Here is a 25,261-nt window from a genome sequence, read left to right on the forward strand (position 1 = left end):
TCCATTAACTTTGATAAGTTTAGAGCTTGAAGGATGGCTTAGGTGATAAACTCCGTACGGTTCGGCCTTCTCTATTCTGTATGGACCTTCCCATCTTGATCTCAACTTACCCGGCATGAGCCTCAGTCGAGATTTGTAAAGGAGGACCAAATCCCCAAGTTGGAACTCTTTCCTCCTGATGTGCTGATCATGCACAGCCTTCATCTTCTCCTTGTATAGTCTTGAGTTCTCATAAGCTTCCAGGCGAAGGCTTTCCAATTCTTGCAGTTGCAATCTCCTTTCAACTCCGGCTTCCTCAATTCCCATTTACTGCCCAAAAGGCTTTGTGCTCTACTTCAACAGGGAGATGACAAGCTTTTCCATAAACTAAGCGGAAAGGACTCATCCCAATGGGTGTTTTGTATGCGGTTCTGTACGCCCAAAGTGCATCTTGTAGCCTGGTGCTCCAGTCTCTTCTATGAGGTTTGACTATCTTCTGCAAGATACGCTTTATCTCTCTGTTTAACACCTCGGCTTGCCCATTAGTCTGAGGGTGGTATGTTGTTGCAACCTTATGAATTATTCCATGCTTCTTCATTAATCCGGTTAGTCTCCTGTTACAAAAATGGGTGCCTTGATCGCTCACGATTGCTCGTGGTGATCCAAAGCGACAAATAATATGGTTTCTCACAAAGGAAACAACGGTGTTAGCATCATCAGTGCGGGTAGGAATTGCTTCCACCCATTTGGAAACGTAATTTACAGCTAACAATATATATAAATAACCATTAGAATTTGGAAATGGACCCATGAAGTCAATGCCCCAAACATAAAAAATTTCACAGAAAAGCATAATTTGTTGAGGCATCTCATCCCTCCTGGATATATTACCAAATTTTTGGCATGGGAAACAAGATCTACAAAATTCAGCAGCGTCTCTAAAAAGAGTAGGCCACCAGAATCCACAGACTAAGATTTTTCTAGCAGTTCTTTGAGGGCCAAAATGTCCTCCACTCTCAGATGAGTGACAGGCCTCTAAGATGGACTGGAATTCTGATTGAGGCACACACCGTCTAATTACCTGGTCAGCGCCACATCTCCATAAATATGGGTCATCCCATATATAATATTTAGACTCGCTTTTCAGCTTGTCTCTTTGATGCTTAGAAAAGTTTGGAGGAAAGGTGCGGCTAACTAGATAATTAGCTACAGGTGCATACAAAGGGACTATCTCAGATATTGCTTGCAGGTTATCAAATGGAAAATTATCAGCTATAGGAGTGGAGTCATTTGTGATATGCTCAAGGCGACTCAAGTGGTCTGCCACTAAATTCTGGTTACCACTCCTGTCCTTAATTTCCAAATCAAATTCTTGTAATAGCAGTATCCAACATATAAGCCTTGGTTTAGACTCCTTTTTAGCTAATAAATACTTTAGAGCTACGTGGTCTGAATACACTACTACTTTAGTACCAAGTAAATAGGCTCGGAATTTATCCAGAGCAAAAACAATAGCAAGAAGCTCTTTCTCAGTGGTAGTGTAATTAGACTGAGCGGCATCTAAAGTTTTAGACAGATAAGCAATAACAAAAGGATCCTTACCTTCACGCTGAGCCAGTGCTGCTCCTACGGCATAGTTGGAAGCATCACACATTATTTCAAATGGTTGGCTCCAGTCTGGTCCTCTCACAATTGGAGCTTGAGTCAGGGCGGTCTTCAGCTTATCAAACGCTTGTTTGCAATTTTCACTGAACTCGAACTCAATATCTTTCTGCAGTAGTCTGGATAAGAGAAGTGCTACCTTACTGAAGTCCTTAATGAATCTCCTGTAAAAACCTGCATGGCCAAGGAACGAACGAACTTCCCTCACAGAAAAGGGGTAAGGTAAACTAGAAATAACATCCACCTTTGCTGGATCTATAAAAATGCAAGTATTAGACACAACATGTCCTAGTACAATACCTTGTTTTACCATAAAGTGACATTTCTCAAAATTTAATACAAGGTTTGTACTGACACATCTATCTAATACTCTAGATAATCCATCTAAGCAAAGGCTAAAGGAATCGCCGTATACACTAAAATCATCCATAAAAACTTCCATACAGTACTCAATAAGATTAGAGAAAAGACTCATCATACACCTTTGGAAAGTAGCTGGTGCATTGCACAAGCCAAAGGGCATTCTCTTGTAAGCATAAGTCCCAAAAGGACACGTAAAAGTGGTCTTTTCCTGATCCTCAGGAGCTTTATGAATCTGGAAATAACCTGTGTAACCATCTAAAAAACAATAATATGATTTACCTAACAGGCGATCCAGCATTTGATCAATGAATGGAAGAGGATAGTAATCCTTACGGGTTGCTTGGTTGAGGCGTCTGTAGTCAATGCAGACCCTCCAGGCGTTCTGAACTTTGGTTGTCAGGAGCTCTCCATGCTCATTCTTCACTGCAATGACTCCAGACTTCTTTGGCACCACTTGTACTGGGGTCACCCATTCACTGTCTGAGATGGGATAGATGATATCTGCCTCCAGTAGTCTGGTCACTTCCTTCTTGACAACCTCTAAGATAGTGGGGTTCAGTCTTCTCTGGGGTTGACGGACAGGTCTTGCTCCTTCTTCTAAAAATATTCTGTGCTCACATACTTGAGGGTTAATGCCTACTATGTCTGCCAAACTCCAACCAATCGCCTTCTTGTGGCTCCTCAGCACACTAAGTAACTGCTCTTCTTGTTGAGAAGTAAGTTCCCTTGCAATGATAACTAGAAACCTCTGCCCGTCTTCAAGGTAAGCATATTTGAGGTGTGGAGGAAGGGGTTTTAATTCTAACTTCTGATCATGGTCAAGCTCTGGGTTGTCTGGAGCTAGTAACAATGGCAAAGCACTGTCATTGTCCTCTGAGAATGTCCCCACACTTGGACCTTGTCCTGTGTGCTTCTCTTCAAATTCCTCCTGATGGACTTCAGCCATGGTTTCATCTATAATGTCACACTTGAGGATAGAGTGATCCTCCGGAGGATGCGTCATAACTCCATTCAGATTGAAGATCACTATTCGACCATCTATTTCAAAAGAGTATGTTCCTGAAAAAGCATCTAATTTAAACTTTGAGGTCTTCAGGAATGGCCTTCCGAGTAGGATTGATGAAGGCTTGTCTGAGTCATTTTGGGGCATTTCCAAGATATAAAAATTAGTGGAAAATGTGAGTCCCTTAATGCCCACTAATACATCTTCAGCAACTCCAACCACTGTAATAATGCTTTTATCTGCCAACACAAAACGAGCTGCTGACCTTTTTAAGGGAGGGAGCCTCAAAATATCATATATATACAAAGCCATTATACTCACACATGCTCCTAAATCACACATGCAATCAGAAAAATACTACACCACCAATAGTACAATTAACCATACAAGGACCTGGGTCACTACACTTTTCAGGTAAACCACCCATTAAAGCAGATATGGAACTCCCTAAAGGAATAATTTCTAATTCATTAATTTTGTCTTTATGTATACATAAATCTTTTAGAAACTTTGCATACTTAGGTACCTGTTGAATAACATCAAATAGAGGAACAGTTACCTCAACCTTTTTGAATATCTCTATCATTTTTGGATCATGTTCCAGCTGCTTCCTGGGCTTCCTTGCAAGTTGTGGAAATGGAATAGGAGTGGTGTCTTCTGCAGTGTTTGCACCTTTTGATGCTTCCTCCTGTGGTTGAGCTTCTTCTTTTTCAGCTATGTCCTGTATGTCATCTTCCTCTTCAACATCTTCTATTTCCACTACCTCTTCAGCTGAGGCGTGTTCTGGTGGGCTTGGCTCCTCCTGGTTCCTCTCCTGCAATGTGGTTCCGGACCTTAGGGTGATGGCATTAATACCACCCTTGGGATTGGGTAATGGTTAAGAGGGAATTCCACTGGAGCTCAAAGGTTGGTTATTGGAGTTATTCATTGATCCAATCTGGGAGACAAGAGCTTGTAAAGTAGCGTTCAGACCATTTAGAGTGGCATTAATGTTATTTTCTATGGTCTGCTGTCTCCGATCAATAGATTGTAGTAAGTCATCATTAACAGAAGAAGAAGGATAGGTAATTTGAGAGGTCTGTTGTTGGGTATTCTATGGTCCTCGGGATTGCCTCAAGTGAGGTGCTCTGTAAGGCTGGTACTGGTTCTGCTACCTGTTGTTATTGTTATTCCACCTCTGATTTCCCTGATTATCTCTGCTTCCTCTGTTGTTATTGTCCCTCCAATTCTGGTTAGAATTGTCCTGCCATCCATGGTTGTAATTGCCACTTTGATTGTACCCTTGGTTGGGGCGGTCATAGAAGTTATGAGTAGCTGCCACGGTGTTGTCTTCCTGCTGGAGCTGCGGACATTCATCAGTATAGTGGCTATAATCAGTACAGATTCCGCAAACTCTCTGTGGGACTAACTATTAGTTTTGCTGTGGTGGAGAAGGTTGAGCTTGCTGAACTTGTTGTTGGTTCAATTACATCTGCTTCAGCAAGTTGGTCATTTCACAGATACTCTGAATTAAAGCAGCAGTCTCTCTGCTAGAGGATACTTCTGCAACGGCTTTTGCACGGCCTTGTTTCTGCCTGTGATTCCTAGTAGATTCAGCTAAGTCGCTGATCAATTGCCATGCCTCATCAGTGGTCTTGTACTTTTTCATAGACCCATTGCTAGCACTTTCTAATGTGGTCTTATCTTGGGGCCTCATGCCCTGTGTGACGTAGCCGAGTAACACTATCTTGTCAATCATATGGTGGGGGCAAGCTTCCAGAAGATTATTGAAGCGCTCCCAGTACTCATAGAGAGTTTCAGATTCATCCTGAACAATCATGGAAATATCCTTCCTTAGTTTATCAGTAACTTCAGCTGGAAATAACTTTTCCAAAAATTCTCTTTTAAGTGTATCCCAGTTGGATACAGTTGCAGCGGGTTGAGTGTAGTACCACTCTCTTGCCTTTCCCTCAAGAGAAAACGGGAAGGCTTTCAGCAAAATTGAAGTTTCATCTACACCATCACGCCTGACAGTAGAACAGGCTGCTTGAAAATCTCTCAGGTGTTTGATAGGCTCTTGAGCAGGTAAGCCATAAAACTTGGGCATCAAATTGAGCAGTGCGGTCTTTATTTCAAAGTCTGTAGCCACCGCTGGATGATGCGCTTGAAACGGTTGCATTGTAAAATCAGGGGCTCCAGCCTCCTGGATAGTAACTCTCCTAAGTGCTGCCATGTCACCTATACGTAAATCAATCGAATCAGTAGAACGGGGGCTGATTTCTTCCTCAAATGACGTTTCAGATCCGCCCTCAGAGAGGACTAACCGATGCCGAGCTTGCCTTATTCGTGAAATAGTTCTTTCAATCTCAGGATCGAATACTGGCAAGCTTGGATCAGGAAGTGAACGCGTCATCTAGCGAAAGAATCAAGCAGCTCATAGTAGCAAAATAAAATAAAATACAAATAAATAAAATCCAATCAATAACTTTAGCACTCTATTGAAACTCCCTGGCAACGGCGCCAAAAATTGATGGTGGCGGAAATTGGCGAGTTAAGAATTGTTATAAGATATGCGTTGCAAGTATAGTTCTCAACCAACCAGAAATCCGCTTATCAATTTAAAAGGGGTGTCACAGAAATTAAAATTAAAATACTGGGAGTATGAATCCCAAGTCGTCTCCCAACGAGTTGCAGGAAAGTGTGCTATTTTATTAATCATATGGTTTTCAAAAAGATTTGAGTTGAATGACAGGAAATTAAATCAGAGAATTAATGTAATTTAAATAAAAGCCTTGACTGGGAGTAGATTAGTTGGAAGCCCTATTCTTGTTGCAGTACTTTCAAGATTAATTAATAATTGGGGTTGTTCTGTTTAGTTATCCCTTACTAGGTAAGGGGAAAGTCAAACAAGTTGGAATGCTGTTTCTATTCACAAGTCCCAATCCGCTTACTTGGAAGGACTGGCGTTAGTGACTAGAGAGCAAACCAATAATAAACCCAATTACAATTTCTCCCTTGAGCACTCCAACTCAAGGGTTCCCTTCAATCAACTCTCCATCAAGTTAGGGAACTACTCGCTCATTGTGAATGTGGAATTCATAACATAGGAAAGGGAATTAAAGGAAGACATGATAAATAAGACTCAAAGGAATTAATTAAAAAAAAAATAACTCTTGTATTGATAAATTCTAAAATAATCCAACAGTAAGATTGAAATAAATTAAAGGACATGGAAGAGTAAAGCCAAGTAAAGAAAACGAACTAGAATGACGAAGTCTTGATGAGGTAATAACTCTTCTCAATATCCCAATGCAAAAAGCAATTAAAAATCCTAAGAACTATGAATGTGTAGAGAAAACCTAGAGGAGAGGAAAACTAGATCTGAAAAACTAAAACTATCTAGAATGAAAGTTGTTTCGGTTTCTGCATGTTCTCTGGCTCTAGTCTGCTTTTCTGGGCCGAAAACTGGGTCAAAATAGAGCCCGAAATCGTCCCCAGCGATTCTACAAATTATGCAGATCGCGCACGTCACGCGATCGCGTCATTCGTGCGGACGCGTCATTTGGCGTTTTGCTTTTCCACGCGGACGCGTCGTCCACGCCTCCGCGTCACTTATGCTATTCCAATCCGCGCGGTCGCGTGAGCCAAGTGGCCGCGTCACTACAATTTCCCCTCTTTCGCGCGATCGCGTGAGCCATGCGGCCGCGTCACTTCTCGCTGGTCATCTCCTTAATTTCTTGTGTTCCTTCCATTTTTGCAAGGTTCCTTTCCAATCTCCAACTCATCCGTGCCCTATAAAGCCTGAAACACTTAACACACAGATCACGGCATCGAATAGAATAAAGGAGAATTAAAATACATAATTAAAAGTCTCTAGGAAGCAAGTTTTCAATCGTGTAATGATTTTAGGAAGGAAATATAAATGCATGCTAATTATATGAATAAGTGGGTAAAGATCATGATAAAACCACACAATTAAACACATTATAAACCATAAAATAGTGGTTTATCAGTGACCATATTGAGAACCTCCGGTTCTCATTCCATACTTTGTTGTTGTTTTTCAGATGCAGGTCACAACCCACCTCGGTGAGTTGCTTGATGGTGACAGAGTGGGGGATCTTTATCATGTATTTAGAGTCTTTTGATTTATTTTTATTAGTACTCTCACTTTTGTATTTTATTTTGCTTTAGAGGCTTACTTTATGAGAGATATTCTGTATAAGCTGTTTTATTTTCAAAACTCCGTATGTCAGTAGTTAACTAGTCGACCTAAACTTCATGGGCTGTGGCTAGTATCTTATGATTATTATACTCATATATAACTACATATATCTTGTTATCTTACATAGTGGATCTTGTCTTTTACGCTCATAGCCTCGTGTGAACGTTCGCGCTTCTAATTCCGTATTTGAGCTTATTTTCTTCATTGGCCTTCTAGAATTATTATTCCTTCTATATATATTTATGTATAAGCCTTAGGATTATCGTAACCTTTAATTAACCTTTACTTTACGGCATGAAGTAAGGTTTAGAGTAATTAGGGTGTTACATTTTTCCTCTCTTATAAGGCCAGTTTTGTCTCATGTATAACATCTTTAGAATTTCTATCATCATGGATGCACTTAGTTGAGATTGACTCTTCACTAGAAGTTAAGTACTCCACCATTTCTAAATCAAGAGAACCTCCTCTCCCCACTTGCGTATCCACATTCTCTATGCTCCCATAAAAAATCTTCATCCATATCACCAACCTCTTTGCTCATATTATGCTTTGTATTCATCACTAGTGCTACAACATCATTATCTTCTTTTCTATTATGGCATTGAACATTTAAGCTTTCATATTTTTCATTTCCATGGCCTTTATCTTTAGAATAATGCTTTATAGCATTATTTTTCCATTATTATTCTCCAAATTTGTTTTCTTCACAAAAATATCATATTTCTCTTTATTCAGACTTTATTCTAAGAAAAATATTGATACGATGAGTCTAGTTAGAGTCAACCAAAATTTTGACAAAATTGAAGTAGTAAAATATTATTATGATAAGTATGAATGGATGGATGTCCATTTGTGACTTTCTTCACAATATTGGGCGGCCAACTTTCTCAAGATTGAAGGAATCAATCTTCAAGATAAATGCAAATAAATGAACTTTGAAAAAGTAAGGCTTAGTATGTGTAGAAATAGAGGTTTAAACCTCTGACAACACACACGATCAATAATAACAAATATTCTCTCTCTTTATACTGAATACTTCTCTCTCTCTTTATATACATTATATATAATATTAGTAATATATATATATATATATATATATAATTATTGTTATTGAGCTAATTATATTAATATTAGAGTTTTCTATTTATACATCTTTATTTTATATTTGGTATATCTTTTATTTATTTTACAACACGTTATCAGCACGAGACTCTGATCAAATTTTTAGGAAGACTCAGGTAACAAATTTTCATTTTGTCGAAGCTCTCTTATCTTGAATTCAATGATCTTGATATATCTAGAAATAATTGTTTATCATGGATACTAGATGCTGAAATCCATCTTGATTCAATGGATCTTGGAGATACCATTAAGGCTGAAAATAATGCATCCCAGAAGGATAAAGCCAAAGCCATGATTTTTCTTCGTCGTCATCTTGACGAAGGATTGAAAAATGAATATCTCACATTAAAAGATCCTGCAGATCTTTGGAAAGACCTTGAAGAAAGGTATAATCATAAAAAAATGGTGATACTTCCTCAAGCCCGATATGAGTGGAGGCACTTGCGTCTGCATGATTTTAAATCCATAAATGAATATAATTCTGCAATGTTTTGAATCACCTCACGAATGAAATTATGTGGGAAAAAGATAAATGATCATGATATATTGCAGAAAACTTTCTCAACCTTCCATGCCTCGAATGTGCTCCTGCAACAGCAGTATCGAGAAAAAAGGTTTAAAAAATATTCTGAGTTAATTTCTTGCCTTCTTGTTGCTGAACACAACAATGAATTACTCTTAAAGAATCATGAAGCACGCCCAACTGGCGCCGCCCCATTTCCCGAAGTAAATGCCGCAAATTACCCCAGAAGAGGTAAATGGCAAGGTTTTAATAACAAGAAAAATTATGGAAGGAAAATGAATTATATTCAAAAGAGAGGATATCACTAGAAGTGGGATAAAGAAAGAAATTCTGGACAAAATAAATCAACAGAAGATAAGTGTTTTCGTTGTAGTGAAAAGGGCCATTGGTCACGTACCTGTTGTACCCCAAGGCAGCTAGTCGATCTTTACCAGGCATCTTTGAAAAATGATGACAAAGAAAAGGAAACAAATTTTGTTTCAAATGAAGCTGAAAATTTCACCACTCATTATGATGTATCTGATTTCTTTGAGGACCCTGAAGGAAATATTGGTCATTTGATCAATGATGGAATAGTTTAATATGTGAAATTGTTAAGTATCCATGTAAATAAATAATGTAAAGAACTTATTGTTAAGTTTTATTTTCTGTATATTTAAGTTTCAAATATGATGTATTTAAAACTCGGTTTGCGGATTGTCATTTTGATGAATCAAAATTTTCAACATTAGGGGGAGAGAATAAGCTTCCTGAAAAGGAACTTAATTGGAATGCATCATCCTTGATGCATTTAGATCCTCGATCAGGGCAATGTGAACCAGAAGTTCAAAAGATTATACATTTGCAAAGAATAGCAAATGAATTGCTTGATGCATTTTCCGATACAAAGAGGATAACCAAATCTTATATACCAGCGAAAAATGCCCTAATTCGAATTGATGTCCCAGTAGGACAAGTAGCCACTGAAGCAAATTTACGCCAGAAGCGTGGCAGGCCTGTCAGTTCCGAAGACAAAAATTCTCGAAAAAGAAAAGAGGTAAATACGATTCCTGTTGAAAAAGACATAGTAAAGACACCTGCAGTTGTCCAAAATTCTGATATAGTTTTAACGACAGAAGACGTTCAGGTACCTAAAAATTGTGAAAATGACGAGATCTCGATAAATTATGTCTTTACAGGAGAGAAATGGGACCGAAATAAGACAATTATCAATGAAATATTTGCATATAATGGGTCATTAAATATCATGCATGAAATTAAGGATCTTGAGCCAAGATCAGTCGAAGAATGTCGACAAAGGAATCATTGACCAAAATGGAAAGAAGCCATGAAGGCTGAATTAGACTCACTTGCAAAACGTGAAGTCTTTGGACCTGTAGTCCGTACACCAGAAGATGTAAAACTTGTTGGATACTGATGGGTATTTGTGAGAAAATGAAATGAGAAAAATGAAGTTGTGCGCTACAAAGCCCGACTTGTGGCACAAGGTTTTTCACAAAGGCCCGGTATAGATTATAAAGAAACATATTCCCCTGTAGTGGATGCAATAACATTGCGTTATTTGGTTAGTTTATCTGCATATCATAAACTGCATATGCATTTAATGGATGTGGTAACAGCCTATTTATACGGCTCATTAGATCGGGATATCTATATGAAAGTCCCTGAAGGACTAAAGATATCTAAACCATCCAATGAATATTCATAGGGGTTATACTCAGTCAAATTGCAAAGATCTTTATATGGTCTAAAGCAATCTGGACGAATGTAGTATAATCGTCTTACTGAGTATCTGGCCATAAATGAATTCAAGAATGATGATATCTGTCCATGTGTTTTCATAAAGAAATCTGCATCTGGATTCATTATAATTGATGTGTACGTTGATGATTTAAATATAATTGGGACTCCTGAAGAGATTCCAACAATTATAAAAACTCTAAAAGAAGAGTTTGAGATGAAAGATCTTGTAAAGACTAAGTTTTTTCTCGGTTTGCAGATCGAGCATATAAAAAGTGGGATCTTTATTCATCAAACAACATACACAGAAAAGATCTTGAAGAGATTTTATATGGATAAGTCACATCTATTAAGTACCCCAATGATCGTAAGATCTTTGGATGTGGAGAAGGATCAATTCCGTCCTAAAGAAGAAAATGAAGATATCCTTGGTCCTGAAGTACCATATCTTAGTGCCATTGGAGCACTAATGTATCTTGCTAATAATACACGACCTAATATATCATTTGCTGTGAATTTACTAGTAAGATATAGTTCCTCTCCAACCAGAAGACATTGGAGTGGAATCAAACAAATCTTTTGATATCTTCATGGAACGGTTGATATGGGGTTGTTTTATCCATATGGATCCAAGTCACAACTAGTTGGCTATGCAGATGCTGGATACTTGTCTGATCCACATAAAGGGAGATCTCAAACAAGATACTTGTTCACATATGGTGGAATGGCTATATCTTGGAGGTCCACGAAACAGACAATTGCTGCAACATCTTCTAATCATGCGGAAATACTAGCGATTCATGAAGCAAGTCGCGAGTGTTTTTGGCTCAAGAGTTTGATCCAATATATTCTGTCATCATGTGGACTGATTGATCATAAGATAGCTCCAACTATCCTGTTTGAAGATAATACAACATGCATTGCTCAACTTAAAGGCGGATACATCAAAGGTGATAGAACAAAGCATATTTCTCCCAAATTCTTCTTCACTCAAGATCTTCAAAATCAAGGGACAATTGATGTCCAACAGATCCGCTCAAGTGATAATCTGGCAGATTTATTTACAAAGTCACTCCCAAAATCCTCCTTTGAAAGATTGGTACATGAGATTGGGATGCGCCGATTTCGAGACATCAAATGATGTCGACAAGAGGGGGAGACTGTACTCTTTTTTCCTTGGTCAGGTTTTTTTCCATTGGGTTTTTCTTGACAAGGTTTTTAATGAGGCAGTCCCATTACAAAGGATATTGTACTCTTTTTCCTTCACTAAAGTTTTTTTTTCCACTGGGTTTTTCTTTAGTAAGGTTTTAATGAGGCATATTCCTAAATGGCCATCCAAGGGAGAGTATTGTGATAAGTATGAATGGATGGATGTCCATTTAATATATTGTGACTTTCTTCACAATATTGTGGGCGGCCAACTTTTTCAAGATTGAAGGAATCAATCTTCAAGACAGATGCAAATAAATGAACTTTGAAAAAGTAAGACTTAGTATGTGTATAAATAGAGGTTTAAACATCTGACAACACATACAATCAATAATAACAAATATCCTCTCTCTTTATACTGAATACTTCTCTCTCTTTATATACATTATATATAATATTAGTAATATATATATGAATTATTGTTATTAAACTAATTATATTAATATTAGAGTCTTTTATTTACACATCTTTATTTTATATTTGGTATATTTTTTATTTATTTTACAACAAATATCATTTTTTAATAACTTAGTATTAACTTTTACATGATATATATGGATAGATTTTAATACTAAATATACAACTCTTAAGTCTTAAGAACTGTAAGTTTGAAATTCATAATTAATTAGTCCAAAATTATACATAAATAACTCACGAACACATCTTTTTCTTTAATTTGTGGACTCAAATTCATGAAACCGAGGGAAGAATTTTTAATACTTATTTAAAGCAATTTTATATTTACACAGAGAACATGCATTACATACATATACATGTGTAATTTTGTTACACAAAGCTAGCTAAATAAAACAATATATTAAGGAATAAGAGAAATGCTATAATAATTGACTTGTTATCCAAAATATTATTGTGAGAATGTTTTGTTTTTCATTTAATTCTTTAAAGATTATTCTTAATCATATTCTACTTTCTGTTGTTGAGAGAATAATTATTAATTATTTTTTTATAATTATAAAACTTCACCAAAAATCAAGATAAAATGTAAATCTTATAACATTTTTTTTGTTTTTATATTTCTAGTTAAGTCACTAGTAAAATTTATTTCGTTAGTTTTTTTCATAATAAATACTATTATATGGAAGTTTGATCAATATTATTGTCAGAATTGGATCAAACTGACTAATTTGACAAAAAAATTAATGAATCAATTATATGATCAGTTCAATTTAAAAATATGATCGCATGAGTAATTAAATCGTTGATCGGTCAAATTCACTAAGAATCGACTAATTTGATTGCAAAACTGTATACCGCTACGAATCGGACACGTACACCAGCAACTTACCAAAACATGAAAGAATACTCGTTGATCCACCAATATTTCAACGGAATTTTAAAATGTATTCCAAAATGATTATTAATTTAATAACTATTTTGACTAAAACTGAATTTTTTTTTTTAAATTGAACAGAGTCTATTTAAAATAAACCAAATTTTTTAAGTAAAAACTAAAATGAAACTACTGTTTTTAATAAAAACTAGTTTGGTAATTTTCAGTATTCACTTTTTTTTTTAAGCCAAATAAAATTGCCTTTTACACCCCCCCCCCCTTCCTTCTCTTTCTCCCCCTTCTAGTGAAACTCAATGCTCTCACCCTCCCCTCTAACTGAAGCAAAGTTCAAGTTTGGTACCAAACCAAAACCCTAGGTTCCTCTTTCGCTTCTTCCTCCTTACCCTCTTGTAGATCGGCACGTTGTCCCCATCCTCCGTCTTCATATTCTCGGCGTCATCGTCAACTCGTCATCTTCTCTCCATCATCTGGTCGGCATCTTCTGTCAATCAACGGTCGGTCGGCGTCGTCTTCGAAGGTCAGTGGCTCAATGCTCGCTTGTTCTTCACTTGTTCAGTTTTTGTTCTTTTTTTTCTTTTATACTCTGTTTTTGTGATTTCTGGATTGACTTCAGCGAATGCATGTCTTGCTGCCGTGAGCCCAAGGACTGTGAGCTAGTCCGCGAGGACTACCTCGGGTGCCTCCATCACTCCAAAGAGGTCTTCCTTCTTTCTTTCTTATTATTATTGCTGTTGTTCTGTTTCGTTCTTCATTGCCTCCTTCTTTCCTCTTTCATTCTCCAAACCCCTAATTCTCAATTACTCTATTCAACTCCACTTTCATTCGTTCTGCGCTTTCAGATCTTAAAGCCTTTATAGTATAGCGTTGTTGTTATGTGTTATCTTCATGTTTTGGTCATTTTGTTAAGTAGCGATTTCATAAACCACCAACGCAGGTACCACGGGGCACAAAATCAGAGCATGCCCGATAAATTATGCCAAGCATGCTCGAACAGTGTTATTCTTTTACCACCATATAATATTTTTTTGCCACTGAATTTTGGTAGATTTTCTTTCGGCAAATTCTTTTTGCTGTAAAGCATTTTTCTAAATTATCACCCAGTTTCTATTAGTCATTGGATAATTCTTCTATCTATTAGTTAGTAGCCAATAACTGTCACAAAAAACTTAGCTTGCGTTCAAAATACAATAGTTTTATAACAACAACTAAACTATATACTTTATGTCCTATGCTATGATGAACTCCTCCTTCTACTTGATTTATCACCCCTAACGGCTTCTCAACCTTGTGGTTATTCAATGAAACCTCCCAAATGTGTTCAAAAGGTTTAAGGATGTGGATGGAAATTTCAATGGAAAACTTGCCACAGAAGTTGAGGGACTCTTAAGCTTATTATGAAGCTTCACATCTTAGGATTCATGGAGAAGACATATTAGATGAAGCTCTTATATTCACTTCGATTCACCTTAAATCCATTACTCTTATGAACGTTATTTTGTTTTATTTTATTTTTGGGTAAAATATACTTTTTGTCCTGAAGTTTGGCAAAAGTTTCAAAAACATCCTTAAGTTTTATTTTGTTTCAATTTTGTCCTAAAAGTTTTCGATTTGCATCAAATATACCCCCAATGACTAAATTTTCAAAAAATTTAAGACCAATCTAACAATAATGCATGAAAATGATGCTTGATTTGCTTGTGTTGAGGGTTGTTCTTATGAGATTGTTATTGAATTGATCTTAAATTTTTTGAAAAATTACCCGTCAAGGGTATATTTGATGCAAATTGAAAACTTCTGGGACAAAATTGAAACAAAATAAAATTTAGGGGTATTTTTGAAACTTTTATCAAACTTCAGGGACAAAAAATATACTTTACCCTTTATTTTTCAATTTGATGATATCTTTGATCTTTGTTGCCTATGTTGGTGTTTGTTGATGGCCTGGAGTTTTGAGCCGTTTGTTAGATGAGTTTAGATTTTGATAAAATTTGATAATTGTTATGTTTTGAGAAGGTTTGGTTCAGTGATTAGGTTGAACTTAATTGTAGAAGAGGTCTTGCTACTTAGTTGTAAGAATTGTACAATATTAACTTATTAAATGATTAGAATTGCATTTTGTTTGAATAATGTTGACTTATTGAATAGTATTCACCGATTGGAATTGCATTTTGCTATAGATGGTGATGATTTTCTTGTGGAATGATTAAGTTTGTATTAGACTACAAGTATGTATTAGGGTGTTTATTTATAATTTATTTATTATTTTATTATAAAACGGTTTTTCCAGGTAGGCCACGGTTGAACCGGTTAGACCAGTGAACCAGTGATCAGAACGGTTCGATGACAGGTCCGATTTTCAGAACCTTGGAAAAAACCTTAGAGTCCCTCGTCCTCTCCTGCTCCCGCCGCTACCAAGCGCCCACGCCACCACTACCATCATTACCATCGTCGTTGTCGAACTACTCTCCGTCGGCAGATCCGCAGTTCTGGCATTACACTAAGATTAAGTGATTGTGAGTCCCTGTTCCCACTTCTCCAATTTTTCTGTTAAGTTTCTTGCCTTCTTCTTCACCCAATTAATTAATTTGCCAAATTTTGCTATAATTTTAATAATAAAGTTGATTTAGGTTTTGAATTTTTGATAACTTAAATTAATTTTCTGTTTAGCTGTTGTAATTATAAGGTTGATTTAGGTGTAGCTGTTGTTGTGATTGTTGCTGGTGTTGTTGCCAGTTTGCTGTGATCGAAGGGGAATTGGGATTCTTTTCTGATTTTGTTTAATTTGTCATGGAGATAATTAGGAAAATGAAAAAGAGAGCAGTACCTACGCAGTACCTATTGTTTTGTCTAATTAGTTGTGTATAGTACTTATTGTTCTGCCAATAATTTTTAGGTTTTTTTTATTGTTTGTCGCTGTAGGTTCTGTAATGAACTTGAAAAGACAAGTGGCTATTTTATTGTTGATAATAACGGTTACTATTGTCTTATATATGGGTTTTTTGTATTACTAAAAGAAATATAGACAAATTTACGAGGATATTATTCAACTATATTGGAGACTAAGAAATGTTTTAAGTTCGACTAGAGAGCAAGACAATTTCAGGAAGTATTTAAGCTTTATATCTTAAAAATTTGATTCTTTATATTTATCCTATCTCTTACACTCTTAAATTTTTCAGACAATTGTTGAGCACTCATTATATGTACTTCTATTGAAGCATTGCATTATATAGGGGCATAGCGGATTCTTCTCTCTTGGCAGGATTTAGTGAATTGCATGGTCAAGAAGGAAAATGACAAAATAGATGAATTTTCAATAGAAGATATATTCGTTGGATAAACGAGAACTGCATGGTGTTCGAAGAAGATTGTAGTTTTCCAAGGTAAAATGAGATCATTTTACCTTACAAAAAGACTACAATCTTCTTCGAACACCATGCAGTTCTTGCTTATCAAACGGAATGTATCTTCAATTGAAAATCCATCCATCTTGTCATCTTTCATCTTGACCGTGCAATTCACTAAATCCTGTGGAGAGAGAAGAAGTTACTCTGCCCCTTCATGTTGATATGGTGCAATGTTTCAATAGAAGTACATGCAATAAATAAATGCACAGTAGTTGTCTGAAAATTTAAAAAAGTAAGGGATATGATAAAAATAAATAATTAAATTTGTAAGATATAAAACCTAAATAGTTATTGAAATTGTCTTGTTCTTTAATCGGATTTAAAATATTTCTTAGTCTCCAATCTAGTTGAATAATATCCTCATAAACTTGCTTACATTTCTTCCAGTAGTACAGAAAAACCTTGTATAGGACAATAGTAACCGTTATTGTCAACAATAGAATAACTACTTGTCTTTTCAAATCCATAACAGAACCTACGGCGACAAACAATAATCATCTAAGCAATTAAACAACAATAGACTCTAAGGTACTGTTCTCTTTTATTTTCCTAATTATCATCTAAGCAATTAAACAACAATGAACCATATTGGATTGTCCATTGTCGAAAACTCTTACGGACAATCCTGGCCATCCAAGGCCTTTGGAAGGATCAGTAGGAGGAAGCTGATGATTACCTTAGGTTTCGCACCAAGATGTATTAGAGATCCTAACGAAGGTATCCGCTACTACATTTTATATATTTAGTAATGTTTGTCTCTTAACATTTGTTAAAATGTTAGCAATGTAGATAAAATTATATTTTAGAAAACATTTATAATAAAACTATAGTTAATTTTCTTAAAAAGTTGAAAGAACTGTTTCCTATTCCTATTCTTGAACACACTAAGGGTTCATACTCTCCCCAAAACCCTCTCACGAACCATTGCGTGTTTTCTCACTCGGTGCTTCCAATCGGTTCTCACAATCATTGTTTCCTTTGAAATCAAGAATCAGAAAACCATTCTCCATCACAATCTGTTCCTCTCTTTGGATCGTGATTTATTCTACTTCGAACCTTTCTCAATCTCAATCTAGTTCTAGGGTTTGATTATTCTCTATTCTGATTGTTTCATTTTCCTTTCATGCTTGTTCCGATTTCTTTTTAATTTTGTTCCAAAAAGTTACTTGCAGAAGAAGAGTAGCATTATTCTAATCTGATCGTAGTGTGCATGAGTGATTGAATCGGAACTGCAATGAGAAGGGGAAAATTCAAGAGGAAGCCCACTGGTAGCCACCAGTTCTCCATGCCGGAAGATCTCTGTAAGCATCGCATGTTCTCACTCTCACTCTCAGTGTTCTGAATCTCTCGATCTTGTTCCGTCTTCTTCTCAATCTCTCGGCACTTTGAATCTTTGGATCTCATTCTGCCTCCTCAATTGCTTTCTACTTGTAAGTTAAATTTCCATTGTCTTCTTTCTTGTTCTCTTCAATTTGGGAATTTAGGTCCTCTCGAGTAAGCAAGTTCATTCTGCTGTTATTTATTACTGAAAATTGAAATAATTGACTCATATTTTGGACATTTTGGATCATGGTTTTTTTAATTAATGCTGATTTTACATTCAATCCTGCATCAAATTGATATATATATATATATATATATAATTCAGCTTATACAAATTCAGGTCTTGTAAACCATGCTTGCTTGAGACTAATGACTATGAATGTTCATTTGATTTCTAGTTCTAATGAAGACAGTGTAATGGTGAGTAATGAGTTGTCAGAAAAAGAGAAAGCCACCAGTAATATTAGAAGTTAGAAATACTAAATACAGCAAATTAAAAATTAAATTGAACAACAACTGCATAAAGGGAAATACTATAGACTAATTAGTATCTTCATTGTTTAAAGTTTAAACACTAAAATACTCTTTAATGTCATCGCTAACTTAATGATCAAAGATAAAGGAATCATAATCTTAAATTGTTTGAGCTGTTAATTGAAGTGTAATTAATGCAGAAGAAAATTCTACTAAAACTTCATGCCACATACACATACCTCTTCCTAAGATTTTGTTTTGGCATTTGAATTAGGTGAATCTGCAGCTTTATTTTTGCCCTTTCTATGATTGAAGGTGTTGAAGCAGGGCTACGACTGCTTGAACTAAGATATTGAGGTGTGCTTTGAACACCAACATCTCTTGTCATTCCTTCTTTTTTCTTCTTTGCATAAAAATATTAGATTCAGAGTTGAATTAAGCAACTTCTTAAAAATAGGATACTAGGAGAATGCAGAAGAAAATTCATTCATGATTATTGAATAATTAGGCATTAGTTATTTGATTAGTCTATAGAAATGAAGTGAAGTTTAATTGCTTATAGTGATTGCTTATAGTCTTTTAATATTTCAATTATGTTATATAATTGACTATGTTTTCTATATTGTTCTGTTTTAAGGAGAAGAGAATTCCGGTCCCTTGAAGAATAAGATTACACAAGAGGCTATAGCGGACATTCTACGATGATTTAGTCACTACCGAGGCAGTTGGGACATTGCGAATCGCCATTATTGGGTTGTAAGTTCTGTTACTATTTTCCTGTTTACCATGTTCTTAAATGGCTGCTTCATTATGTTCTTCATGCCGATCGAACAATGACAAATAGAGAAGTTCCAAATGAATAATCTATTCCGTTTATTTTATCTAGTTAAAATGATAAAATGAAGACTAGTAGTGCTTAATTTATCTTATTTTTTTAATTAAATGAAAACATTTTTTTTATCATTATCACTATTGAGTGCCACATGTATTCTTGTCACATGCTGGCTGCATTATTTCCTGTATCTGTTTTTGTTCAGCCCTGTGTCCTATACTTGAGAGTTGGGAGCTGATTGTATGTGATCTTGGTCCTCATGATTTTACAGTGAGAAATGGGAGGAGAGTAGTACTAGTATTAAGATTGTGTGATAGAAATCTAGGGATTATATAATTCATTCATACCAAAACGGCTTCTAGAGTAGGTGAAGCCAATAAAATCTAACCGGGAAAAATGGGAAGCTTGTGTGTGAATATTGTTATCTTAGTTAAGATTGACCCCACATACTTGGCTACTTATGATACTTTACTTTCCTTTTTCCAAATTGGAATGTCCCTTTATACCCAAAAATACTTTAATGTGATTAGTTGTTGGTATAGAAACACTTTGAATCGGTATTGTGTTAAAATTCAATTCTTGAATCGTTATTTCTCTGTTCAAGTCTTTCCAATTTTTGAATTCAATTCTTGAATATGATTACTTTAGAAGTGTTTATTTGTTGCATTTTACTGTTATCTCACTATCCCCTATTTCTCATCATGAAAACACCACCAACTCATCTGCAGAATATTGTAAAATGGCATTCAAAGGTTCCCTTAGAGTGTTGCAAGATTCTTTTAGCACCTTGTTTCCTAATGTGCAATACTGACCTTTCAATCAAGCAAAGCTAAGCTTGATGCCTCTCTAACATAAATTTTATGTTATGGATGAAACCTGATTTTTTATTTTGATGATATTTGTGCAGTAGTGCAAGTTATATGAATTGTTTCAGTTTCATGCAGTGTTTCTTTTCTGGATTTTTTGTTTTGCATAATATGATGAGTGTATAATCTGGTCAAAGGTTATATTTTGTTATGGATGCCGTCATTTTGTTTAGTGTTGTGATGAACAATTGATCCAAGACTAATTGCTTATGTTTTGGTGTATTTTTTGTCATCTTGCATACAATGATGAGTCCTAAGTGTATAATCTAATCAAAAGTTATAGTTCCTTATGGAGTTGGTCATTTTTAATTTGTATAATGATAATGATGAAGATGAACACTTGATAAAAAAATACTAGGCATTATTGGTTAATCTCCAACCCATGGAAGTCAGCTGTTTCTTAATATCTTTTAATGATAATTATATTGAAGATGTACTTGATGGAAATCATGTACTTTTGAGCACGTAGTTTTCTGTTTGACTGGTATATGTAGCTTTGGAAAATTGGTTTGAAGTCTTATTTATCTCAGACTTATCTTTTATGCATTATATATAAAATATATAATGTCATGTATGTGGAATTTTGTATATATCATATTTTAATCTGGTTCGGATATACTTTTATCATAACTGAATGGTAAATGCCTGTTATATCCAGCTAGTTCAATTATTTGAATTTTGGTGCACTCAGCATACTGTACCAATGTTCCCTTTAATGCTTAATCAGTGGACCTTTCATACTACTAAGTAGAAAAATTGTTGAAGCAAAATATTTGTGTAGTTTACCTTGTTATGATAATAGTTTTTTTTGTTGATGATTGGCAGGAATACAGTGAATTTGAAGAAACTGATGGAGAATCAGATTTTGATGAATAAGGCCCATGTAATTATCAGTTAGCTAGATAGAAGGTTTGGACCTGTTTGAATTGAAGCTGCTTGGTCTGAAATTTGTACATCTAGTATCCCTTGTTCCGCCAGAACAAGATTCACGCTTCCTCTGCGTCGAACCCGAACCGCAATTCAAAGGCCGGGTACCACTTCTTCCTCTACTCTTTTGTTGTGCGCAAATGCCAATGAGTGGGCTCAAAATTGTAAAAGAAACTTGTATTATCAAGAGTTCTTTGATCTCTTCTGCTAATTTTTGGTAGAAAGTTTGGGGAGGTACTTCTATATTTGGCCTTGAGATTTTATCTTACATACCTTCTATAGTTGTTATAGGGTTATGGCAAACAAGAAAGACAAAGCTTTAAGGTCAAGCATCAATGAGAGATATCATCTATGAACAAAAAGAACAAATTGGATCAGGTCCTCGTCAATCCCAATTAATATCCACTGTGATGAAAAGTAGAGGATTGAAAGGTGGTTCTATGGTTAATATCATTGGTGAGCTAGAGGATACTGCATCAAGCTCTTCACAAACACCTTTAGTACCGCATGCTAATGATGACAGTAAGTGTGCCTCTATTGTATTTTTTTTTTTATATTTTGGGTGCTGTGACTTATTGATTTACTAATGATATGTGATTTTTATTGTTATATAGTGTGAAAATGGTTATTAGATATTTTAGGGTAGTTAGCGAGAACCGGACCGGTCAATGAATCGGTCAAGTAACTGGTTCATTGGTTCAATGGTTCAACCGAGGTCGAAGTATGGTTGAACCGGTTTAGTTAAATATAACATAAAATTATTAAAAATTCAAAGTGGCATATATTGTGAGATAAGGTGCAGAGCAATTAAAGCATTGTATGAATTAAAATTGGTCGAAGCTTGGTTCTTTCATTTAAGTTTGTCAATCTTCATGTATATATAACACATTAGCAACTTCTAAGCTTGGTCAAACAATATCAGTTCCAGATATAACAAGATAATGATCCATTATAGGCTACCTAAATTTGAGGCCACAAATTTCAGTATGGTGCAGGGAGAAAAAGAAATCAGTATAGTCTTCAATTTGAACAAGAAGAAGCAATTCCACATCACAGTAAGAAGCTCAGAATGCACAAAAACTGAACAATTAAATTAACTAAACAAAAAAAAACACAATATAAAAGCATGAATAACCTTTATAAATTAGGTTTCCATTCCTGAATTTTCCATTTTCATAAATTAGGTAATCTTTTTGTTCTTTACTTCTTAACTTCATTCTCTTTTCCCATGAATAAACTATCTCCTTGTCTGAACTTCATCCAACCCTTATTTTAAAGCCATATATTAAATCCAATGCAGAATTGTAGCAATGTTTCTCTTTTGAATCAATGACAGCAAAATAACAATTTACCAAAATAACAAGAAAAACAGATTGGATTTATAACCCAATCTTAGTAGAATTAATTCAATATCAATCTCAGCAAATATAATCTCAGCATAATTAATAAATTAAAAAAAGTAAATTTATAACTCAATCTTAGCAGAATTAATTCAACATCAACTGACTGAATTCAAATAAAACTTCAGAAAATGAATATCTCAAAACTCAGCAGAATCATCAATAATTTATCATATGTATATTCAGAACAAAATAAAGAAGAAAACAATGTAATACAATTACAACAAATTGAAAATTATTGAAGAGGATAAAGGGGAGGTTTTACGTTATCTGGATTGCCAGCGAAGGAGAGGAAAAGACAGCATAGAGGCAGCGAGATAGAGAAATTCAAATTGGGAATTTTGGTAACGTGAAACAGAGAAGCGACGACAGTGAGACACGGGCGGAGCAGAGAGGCAGCGACGACAACATTGGCGGGGAGACGAGAAGGGGCCACAGCCAAAAACGACGAGGAGGTGAGAAGAAGAAACGACACGGCAAGGAGGGGAGAAGCAGTGACGACCTACGGCGAGGAGTGGAGAAGCGGCAACGACCAGCGGTGAAGAGCAAAGAAGCAGCGACAGAGAGCTCGGACAGAAAAACGGCGATGCCAACAACAGCCCCGAACCGACCTTAGCTTCTGGCGACGCGAGGAGAAGAGCAGAATGAAAGGGGAGATGGTGATGGTGGCTCTAATAGGGTTTCGCCGTTTAGGAGAATCTAGGGTTGGTGAGGGTGTGTTTGTTAGCGAAAGAAAGGGGATAACTTAGCATTGGGTTTTTGTTTTTTATCTGGAATCAAAACGGCGCCGTTTTGATTGTTGGATCAGCGAACCGGGACTTGAAAAAACCCGGCCGGTTCACTCGGTTTTGCCGGTTAACCATCGGTTCACTCGGTTTTGCCGGTTAACCATCGGTTCAGCTGGTTTTTAAACCGGTTTTTTGCAGAACGGTTCTAGAGGCTAACCGGACCGGCCAAATGACCGATTCTCGGTTAATCCGATCGAACCGGTCGGTCCGGTCCGGTTTTCAGAACCTTGGACTAGTTACTATATCTGCGATTTAGGTGCTCTGCTTTCTACTATGTTTTGATCTAGGTGAAATTGCATTTTTACAAGGTTAGATTGAATGTATAAATAGATGTATTTAAGAAATTTCCTCCTCTCTCTTTTTGACTTTCTTATTCTTGAAATAGGACCAGCTTTAACACCTGAAGCTAATGATATTGATAAGTAATTATGTTTTATGTTTAGTTTAATACAAATAATAAATGTGTATTATTCTTTGCATAATTTTTTTTATTTATTGATTCCAGGACCAACAACCAAGAGGAAAAGGAGTCGGACAAATGCCTTAAAACTCATGGTTTAAGCTATGAGGATCAGCTGCCAATTAGATTAAATAAACGTGGCCAACCAATTGGTTGCAATAGAGCCAAGTTAAGCAGTCATTTGGGGACTTTGGTTAGAACTTAGAAATGCATGCCTTGCTCCGTTGACAAACATAAGTTGGCGTGGACTTAAAGATAATGGGAAGATTTGTGAGAAGTTACCATTGGGTTACGTTTTTACTCTTTTAGCTTTAGTGTTTTTCTTTCTTTATTGGTTTTAAAAACTAAATATTAATTATCATGTCTATGATCATTATGGTGTAGGAAAAGTGTGACATTTGAGTACTTGGTAAAGGGTGGGTTTTCAAAACCTTAGGTTCATCTTGGAGGACATATAAAAGTTGGTTGAAAAAACAATATTTTAAGGAGAACATGCCACTAGCTTACAATATGAAGAATTAATATGTGAAGAGGTAGAATTAATGTGTTTATGTTGTCTTATTTGCATTAATTCTTTTTTAGTTGATTGTGTTTTTTCTTAATAGGCAATGAAAAATCCTAATAGAAGAGAACCATGTCGGGTGAACATGTTCTTTCTAACACACAAGCCAAGAGATGAAAAATCAATGAGTGAGAGAACAAGCAAAACTTTTGTAAGATATATATTTCTTTTAATATATATATTTCTTTTGTGTGATATAGATGTTTTGTCATAAACTAATGTAGTTTGAATTTTGGATTTTAGTTAGAGCTTGAGGATGGCATAGCTTCACATTCTGAAAAATTAGAAAGCACAAACCAAGATGATATACTCTCCCGAGTGTTGGGGAAAAAATAACTCGGTCGTGTCCGAACTTATGGTAGAAGTGTTGTAGCTTCAGATTTGTGGGGGCCTAAATCTCAAGACGGAAAGGTTAATTGAAGAAGTTAAAGAGAATGTTCAAGTTGAAATTCAAAATATACAGCAAAAGATGCAAGAGGAGATGGAAACAAAACTTCAAGAAAGAGTGGAGGCCATGAAGTCACAGATGTTGTGTGGATTTAATATGTTTTTAAATCAGAATTCCAAATCTCTCTTTTGTATGTTTTTAAATCAGAATTCCAAATCTCTCTTTCATGTCAACTACTCTATCTGATAAGTAGAAGCTACTGCAACAACACAGCATGAAGTTACTGTTTTGCTATTGAGAAAGAGGTGTTTTTATCTTTGTATGTTTTTAAATCAGAATTCCAAATCTCTCTTTCATGTCAACTACTTTATCTGATAAGTAGAAGCTACTGCAACAACACAGCATGAAGTTACTGTTTTGCTATTGAGAAAGAGGTGTTTTTATCTTTGTATTTTTTTCTTCATACTATTGTTCTAAAATGTAGTCAATTATTTAATCTGCACTAAAATAACTCCAATCTTAACATTTATAAACTAATAATATCACTAATTTTTTATTTTTACATTTATAATAATAATTTTATTGCTGTGTATACCAATTATATCTTAATCATCATCTGTTTTAATTCAACTAAATATTGTAAGCATATATAACAATTAGTATGTGTGAGAAGCATATTATCGCATGTATATTCATCTTTAGATAACGTAGTGAATT

General features: G+C 35.5%; 1 long non-coding RNA gene and 1 other non-coding gene across 13 annotated transcripts; both read left to right on the top strand.

Annotated features, from left to right (window-relative positions):
- Positions 1-4,739: 4,739 nt before the first annotated feature.
- LOC112773817 (small nucleolar RNA R71) lies at positions 4,740-4,847 on the top strand. The gene has a single exon (XR_003188345.1). It is a non-coding gene; the product is annotated as a small nucleolar RNA R71 (small nucleolar RNA).
- An 8,525-nt stretch (positions 4,848-13,372) lies between these two features.
- LOC112769218 (uncharacterized) lies at positions 13,373-24,876 on the top strand. Of its 12 annotated transcripts, none has more exons than XR_011876489.1 (12): positions 13,373-13,634; positions 13,731-13,815; positions 15,405-15,630; positions 17,687-17,954; positions 18,596-18,678; positions 18,959-19,077; positions 20,845-21,050; positions 21,229-21,468; positions 23,640-23,882; positions 23,979-24,127; positions 24,200-24,307; positions 24,400-24,876. It is a non-coding gene; the product is annotated as an uncharacterized lncRNA (long non-coding RNA). The 12 variants fall into 12 exon arrangements; XR_011876495.1 differs by having other exon boundaries at positions 18,637-18,678; XR_011876490.1 differs by having other exon boundaries at positions 17,697-17,954; positions 24,177-24,307.
- Positions 24,877-25,261: the final 385 nt, after the last annotated feature.

Source organism: Arachis hypogaea, chromosome 18 (genome assembly GCF_003086295.3).
Source record: "Arachis hypogaea cultivar Tifrunner chromosome 18, arahy.Tifrunner.gnm2.J5K5, whole genome shotgun sequence".
NCBI lineage: Eukaryota > Viridiplantae > Streptophyta > Magnoliopsida > Fabales > Fabaceae > Arachis > Arachis hypogaea.